Source organism: Bombina bombina, chromosome 3, assembly GCF_027579735.1.
Source record: "Bombina bombina isolate aBomBom1 chromosome 3, aBomBom1.pri, whole genome shotgun sequence".
Classification (NCBI taxonomy): Eukaryota; Metazoa; Chordata; class Amphibia; order Anura; family Bombinatoridae; genus Bombina; species Bombina bombina.
In genome coordinates this window covers 1,252,908,910-1,252,916,817 of record NC_069501.1, presented here as the reverse complement: position 1 = coordinate 1,252,916,817, position 7,908 = coordinate 1,252,908,910, and the positions used below count along the sequence as shown (strand labels likewise).

General features: G+C 44.0%; 1 protein-coding gene across 1 annotated transcript in view; it reads left to right on the top strand.

Moving 5' to 3' along the window:
- The first annotated feature begins 903 nt into the window (after nt 1-903).
- ARAP1 (ArfGAP with RhoGAP domain, ankyrin repeat and PH domain 1) overlaps nt 904-7,908 on the top strand; it is an 860,101-nt gene continuing 853,096 nt past the window's right edge. Inside the window, exon 1 of the mRNA XM_053708778.1 lies at nt 904-1,017. The gene's annotated coding sequence lies outside the window, so the exon portion shown is untranslated. The remainder of the gene's footprint in view (nt 1,018-7,908) is intronic.

Genomic DNA, 7,908 nt, shown 5'->3' with positions numbered 1-7,908 from the left:
TTGCTATACGCTGGGCAGGCAGGGGTTACTGTCACTATATACTGGGCAGGCAGGAGTTACTGTCACTATACACTGGTCAGGCAGGGGTTACTGTTGTTATACACTGGGCAGGCGGGAGTTACTGTCACTATATACTGGGCAGGCAGGAGTTACTGTCACTATACACTGGTCAGGCAGGGGTTACTGTTGTTATACACTGGGCAGGCGGGAGTTACTGTCACTATATACTGGGCAGGCAGAAGTTACTGTCACTATATACTACGCAGGCTGGAGTTATACACTGGGCAGGCAGGGGTTACTGTCACTATATACTGGGCAGGAAGGGGTTACTGTCACTATATACTGGTCAGACAGGAGTTACAATTGCTATACACTGGGCAGGCAGGTGTTACTGTCACTATATAATGGGCAGGCAGGTGTTACTGTCACTATATACTGTGCAGGCAGGTGTTACTGTCCCTTTATAATGGTCATACAGAAGTTACAGTTGCTATACACTGGGCAGGCAGGAGTTACTGTCACTAATAACTGGGCAGACAGGAGTTACTGTTGCTATACACTGGGCAGGCAGGGGTTACTGTCACTATATAATGGTCAGACAGAAGTTACAGTTGCTATACGATGGTCAGGCAGGGGTTACTGTCACTAATAACTGGGCAGGCAGGAGTTACTGTTGCTATACACTGGGCAGGCAGGGGTTACTGTCAATATATAGTGGGCATGCAGAGGTTACTGTCACTATATAGTGGGTAGGCAGAGGTTACTGCAGCTCTAAGCAGGACACCAGTACTTACTGCTGCTGTAACTCGGACAGAAAAGGGTTACAATCACCGGCATTAGCACATAGCTGCCAGCAGGGGGTGCACCAAGCAGGACCAGAGATAACCAATCACGGCCGGGGCAGGATGTTTTCCTCTGTTCATTGATCACGTTGGGAAGCTCAAGTCGTGCAGGGAGGAAGCGGGGAGAGCAGCAACAGTAACACCGGTAGCAGGGCACGGCATCCCGGCAGCACAGGTACCCGCTAAGTTCAGTCACTCGCACCGGGGACTCTGGTACAGGGGCAGTGTATGTGCTGCAGGTACATTACTGAGTGTATAACAGGGGAGTCATTCTGTGTAAAACTGGTGGTCAATCTGTGTGTATAACAGGGGGGTCAGTCTGTGTGTATAACAGGGGGGTCAGTCTGTGTGTATAACAGGGGGGTCAGTCTGTGTTTATAACAGGGTGGGTGTCAGCCTGTGTGTATAACAGGGGGGTCAGTCTGTGTTTATAACAGGGTGGGTGTCAGCCTGTGTGTATAACTGGGGGTCAGTCTGTATAACAGGGGAGTCATTCTGTGTAAAACTGGGGGTCAGTCTGTGTGTATAACAGGGGGGGTGTCAGCCTGTGTGTATAACTGGGGGTCAGTCTGTATAACAGGGGAGTCATTCTGTGTAAAACTGGGGGTCAGTCTGTGTGTATAACAGGGGGGGTGTCAGCCTGTGTGTATAACTGGGGGTCAGTCTGTATAACTGGGGGTCAGTCTGTGTGTATAACAGGGGGGTCAGTCTGTGTGTATAACAGGGGGTCAGTCTGTATAACAGGGGAGTCATTCTGTGTGTTACAGGGGGTTAGTCTGTATAACAGGGGAGTCATTCTGTGTGTAACAGGGGGTCAGTCTGTGTATAACAGGGGGTCAGTCTGTATAACAGGGGAGTCAGTCTGTGTGTAACAGGGGGTCAGTCTGTGTATAACAGGGGGTCAGTCTGTATAACAGGGGAGTCATTCTGTGTGTTACAGGGGGTCAGTCTGTATAACAGGGGAGTCATTCTGTGTGTAACAGGGGGTCAGTCTGTGTGTATAACAGGGGGGGTCAGTCTGTGTGTATAACTGGGGGTCAGTCTGTATAACAGGGGAGTCATTCTGTGTGTTACAGGGGGTCAGTCTGTGTATAACAGGGGGTCAGTCTGTATAACAGGGGAGTCATTCTGTGTGTTACAGGGGGTCAGTCTGTATAACAGGGGAGTCATTCTGTGTGTAACAGGGGGTCAGTCTGTGTGTATAACAGGGGGGGTCAGTCTGTGTGTATAACTGGGGGTCAGTCTGTATAACAGGGGAGTCATTCTGTGTGTTACAGGGGGTCAGTCTGTGTATAACAGGGGGTCAGTCTGTGTGTATAACAGGGGGGTCAGTCTGTGTGTATAACAGGGGGGTCAGTCTGTGTTTATAACAGGGTGGGTGTCAGCCTGTGTGTATAACTGGGGGTCAGTCTGTATAACAGGGGAGTCATTCTGTGTAAAACTGGGGGTCAGTCTGTGTGTATAACTGGGGGTCAGTCTGTGTGTATAACAGGGGGTCAGTCTGTGTGTATAACAGGGGGTCAGTCTGTGTGTATAACAGGGGGTCAGTCTGTGTGTATAACAGGGGGTCAGTCTGTGTGTATAACAGGGGGTCAGTCTGTGTTTATAACAGGGGGTCAGTCTGTGTGTATAACTGGGGGTCAGTCTGTGTGTATAACTGGGGGTCAGTCTGTGTGTATAACTGGGGGGTCAGTCTGTGTATAACTGGGGGGTCAGTCTGTGTATAACTAGAGGGTCAGTCTGTGTATAACTAGAGGGTCAGTCTGTGTATAACTAGAGGGTCAGTCTGTGTATAACTAGAGGGTCAGTCTGTGTGTATAACTGGGGGGTCAGTCTGTGTATAACTAGAGGGTCAGTCTGTGTATAACTAGAGGGTCAGTCTGTGTATAACTAGAGGGTCAGTCTGTGTATAACTAGAGGGTCAGTCTGTTTGTGTAACTGGGGGTCAGTCTGTTTGTGTAACTGGGGAGTCAGTTTCAGTGAGTGATGGGGGTGTGCGTGTGCGTAACTGGGGAGTCAGTTTCATTGAGTGATAAGGGTCTGTGTGTGTGTGTAACTTGGCAGTCAGTTTCAGTGAGTGATGGGGGTTAGTCTTAGTGTGTAACTGGGGAGTCAGTTTCAGTGGGAGTGATTGGGTCAGTCTGTGTGTGTGTGTGTGTGTAACTGGGGAGTCAGTCAGTGAGCGATGCCGGTCAGTTTTTCTGTGTGATAGGGATTCAGTCAGTTTGTGATTGTGGGGTCAGTGTCTAATTCTGATAGGGATTCAGACAGTGTGGGATTGGGGGTCAGTGTCTAATTCTGATAGGGATTCAGACAGTGTGGGATTGGGGGTCAGTGTCTCAGTGTGATAGGGATTCAGACAGTGTGGGATTGGGGGTCAGTGTCTCAGTGTGATAGGGATTCAGTCAGTGTGGGATTGGGGGTCAGTGTCTCAGTGTGATAGGGATTCAGTCAGTGTGGGATTGGGGGTCAGTGTCTCAGTGTGATAGGGATTCAGCCAGTGTGTTATTTGGGGTCAGCGTCTGTGTGTGATAGGGATTCAGTAAGTTTGTGATTGCGATAGGTGATACAGAAGTAGTTTGATTAGGGGATCAGTGTTTATTTGGGGCATCTGAATGCATGGCTAGTGTTTACTTGGGGCATCTGAATGTATGGCTAGTGTTTACTTGGGGCATCTGAATGTATGGCTAGTGTTTACTTGGGGCACCTGAATGTATGGCTAGTGTTTACTTGGGGCATCTGAATGTATGGCTAGTGTTTACTTGGGGCATCTGAATGTATGGCTAGTGTTTACTTGGGGCATCTGAATGTATGGCTAGTGTTTACTTGGGGCACCTGAATGTATGGCTGGTCTTTAATTAAGGCATCTGAATGTATGGCTAGTGTTTACTTGGGGCACCTGAATGTATGGCTGGTCTTTAATTAAGGCATCTGAATGTATGGCTAGTGTTTACTTGTGGCATCTGAATGAATGGCTAGTGTTTACTTGGGGCATCTGAATGCATGGCTAGTGTTTACTTGTGGCATCTGAATGAATGGCTAGTGTTTACTTGGGGCATCTGAATGTATGGCTAGTGTTTACTTGGGGCATCTGAATGTATGGCTAGTGTTTACTTGGGGCATCTGAATGTATGGCTAGTGTTTACTTGGGGCATCTGAATGCATGGCTAGTGTTTACTTGGGGCATCTGAATGCATGGCTAGTGTTTACTTGGGGCATCTGAATGTATGGCTAGTGTTTACTTGGGGCATCTGAATGTATGGCTAGTGTTTACTTGGGGCACCTGAATGTATGGCTGGTCTTTAATTAAGGCATCTGAATGTATGGCTAGTGTTTACTTGGGGCACCTGAATGTATGGCTGGTCTTTAATTAAGGCATCTGAATGTATGGCTAGTGTTTACTTGTGGCATCTGAATGAATGGCTAGTGTTTACTTGGGGCATCTGAATGCATGGCTAGTGTTTACTTGGGGCATCTGAATGTATGGCTAGTGTTTACTTGGGGCACCTGAATGTATGGCTGGTCTTTAATTAAGGCATCTGAATGTATGGCTAGTGTTTACTTGTGGCATCTGAATGAATGGCTAGTGTTTACTTGGGGCATCTGAATGCATGGCTAGTGTTTACTTGTGGCATCTGAATGAATGGCTAGTGTTTACTTGGGGCATCTGAATGTATGGCTAGTGTTTACTTGGGGCATCTGAATGAATGGCTAGTGTTTACTTGGGGCATCTGAATGCATGGCTAGTGTTTACTTGGGGCATCTGAATGTATGGCTAGTGTTTACTTGGGGCACCTGAATGTATGGCTGGTCTTTAATTAAGGCATCTGAATGTATGGCTAGTGTTTACTTGTGGCATCTGAATGAATGGCTAGTGTTTACTTGGGGCATCTGAATGCATGGCTAGTGTTTACTTGTGGCATCTGAATGAATGGCTAGTGTTTACTTGGGGCATCTGAATGTATGGCTAGTGTTTACTTGGGGCATCTGAATGTATGGCTAGTGTTTACTTGGGGCATCTGAATGTATGGCTAGTGTTTACTTGGGGCATCTGAATGTATGGCTAGTGTTTACTTGGGGCATCTGAATGCATGGCTAGTGTTTACTTGGGGCATCTGAATGCATGGCTAGTGTTTACTTGTGGCATCTGAATGAATGGCTAGTGTTTACTTGGGGCATCTGAATGTATGGCTAGTGTTTACTTGGGGCATCTGAATGTATGGCTAGTGTTTACTTGGGGCATCTGAATGTATGGCTAGTGTTTACTTGGGGCATCTGAATGCATGGCTAGTGTTTACTTGGGGCATCTGAATGCATGGCTAGTATTTACTTGTGGCATCTGAATGAATGGCTAGTGTTTACTTGGGGCATCTGAATGCATGGCTAGTGTTTACTTGGGGCATCTGAATGCATGGCTAGTCTTTACTTGGGGCATCTGAATGCATGGCTATTCTTTACTTGGGGCTTCTGAATGAAGGGCTAGTGTTTACTTGGGGCATCTGAATGCATGACTCGTGTTTACTTGGGGCATCTGAATGCATGGCTAGTGCTCACTTGGGGTATTTGAATGCATGGCTAGTCTTTACTTGGGGCATCTGAATGCATGACTCGTGTTTACTTGGGGCATCTGAATGCATGGCTAGTGTTTACTTGGGGCATCTGAATGCATGGCTAGTGTTTACTTGGGGCATCTGAATGCATGGCTAGTGTTTACTTGGGGGTCAGCTTATTCTGTAGTAGTGACTGTGTGTTTTTAACCGATTAGGGCTCAGTGTATTTAGTGAGTTCAGGTCTCTGGTTTGTGAGTTACTGATTTGGAGGTTTCATTGCAAGAGACAGAGTATATACAGATGCATTTTGGGGGCAATATATTTTTGGGGGATCAGCACTTTGGACAGTGACCTTGTATTATGGATTGGTCTCCTGTTTCTGTTTGTGGTTAGTCTGGTTTGGGGTTCCAGTGAGCTCAGGTGTCTGTGTTGATTATGATTGGGGTCAGACTGAGGAGTCACTTATTGCAAATCTTCTGTGTCTGGTCTGTTTTGTGATGCTGAAGGGTCCAAATAAAAAATCTTTAATGCACAAATTGCATTGGTTTATTGTTACTTTTGACAGTCAACACCTTATAGTTTTAAGACATTTCTGTTGTGTTGCTGTAGAATAAAATAAGAAAAAAAGGGAGTATGGACAGCGCTAAGTAAGCTTAAAAATGACCACAACCAAAATATGTGAATATAATTAAAAAAGATTTTATTCATAAAATGCCATATACTTGATGAACAATTATTATAGACTAAGTGTGTTGTATTATAGTGACCGGTCACACTTAAAAATATGTTCTAACTTTATGTTGATGATGCAATACCACAAATATAGGTTAGTCTGAACAAATATTCATATATCTCTTTGCAAAAATAAGTTAAAACCTAAATGCTATTAAAAATATATTGCTATCTATAAAACCACCATCATAATAACGTTGTATGGTTATAAAAGTACAGTGGCACCTATGTTAATTTTAGGTGGAAGGTAATAATCAAATCCCACTTTACATTAATGGTACAGATATTTTAAAAAGCAGTCTGTTGGATAAGCAAATTTTGTCCCTTACGGCAGGTCTGACGATGTATATGTCTCAGTCGGAACTCCCACTATGCGGGTGTAAGGGAATATTGGCTTAAAACAGGAGGTTAATAGGGTACCTTTCCTTATTTTGCGATAATGTCCCAGATTTTCAGTGTTAAACACTTACTGTACTCTTCAGACGTTGCTCTGTCTCTTACCTGTATTTTTGGTGTTTTTAATCACACACCTTTCACTCAGTCTGCTGCTCCACTTGTGTTTCAGCGTTGCCAGTCTCAGATACTTCCGTGTCACGTGTGTTACCTCAATCACGTGCAGTTCTCCAGCCAATGGCGGCTCTTGGAACTCGGCTTTTCCAGATGGATCCGTAGGGGTTCTGAAATGTTCTTTCTCTGCGCAGAGATAAGGCTCGAGGGTTCTCACTTTGGAAACTTTTTGCATAGGCATATATAAAAAATAGTTTGATGTCCAATTATATAGAACATATCGGTGTGAATGGCATTTTTACTAACACATTGTTAGGGAAAATGCCATTCACACCGATCTTGCATAGAGACTAGCTTTGAATCAACTATGCACGCTTATTCAGTTACAATATTCTATACAATAGATCATAAAAAATATACCTTTAAAATAAAACTTACTCACAATGAATCGCATTAAAATACCACAATAAAATACCAGAATATGGACCGCTAACTTCAGTGTTTAGATAAACAATATACCAAGATACTTCATCCAATTGATATGCCAATTTATCTGAGCTGAAATAACCTCTTATTTAGCTACAATAAGGCAGTCTAAAAAAAAAAAATATATATATATATATATATCAGCACCACTGGTATAATATATTTGAGTCATAAACAAAACATAATGTTCCCTAAATAGAGATACATTTGTAATGGTGCACGATGGTGGTAATAATTAAAATTAATTGTTTTATGGAAAAAGAGACCACTATTATCCAGCACTATACTATACCTCTATCATAAATATTCCCCATTTGTTTTTATGCCTGAGAAAAAGACCATTGGTCTAGAAACGCGTAGCAAATCTTGTATGGATTAAAGATTTTAACTTTATTATACGGAAGTTGTCCCATACTTTTATTTATATAACCTGGAGAGGTTTTTTATTCTAATACCCACTGGAATCTGCAGTATACGTGCTGCACAGCCGTGGAGTTACTTCAATCAAGCAACGCTGAGATCCACCTGCCTGCATTACACCTGAGGCCACCCAGTGTGCTAACCACTGAGAGTGTTAGTCTGCCTGATAGTACCGGTCACAGAACGGTGCAGAGCTTTTCGGTAAGCCTTTCTGAATACTTTGTCTCTCTGAGCCTGTAACAACAGTATCACGCTACGTGGCGCCCTCTTTTTTCCTAATATACCAAGATACTTCATCCAATTGATATGCCAATTTATCTGAGCTGAAATAACCTCTTATTTAGCTACAATAAGGCAGTCTAAAAAATATA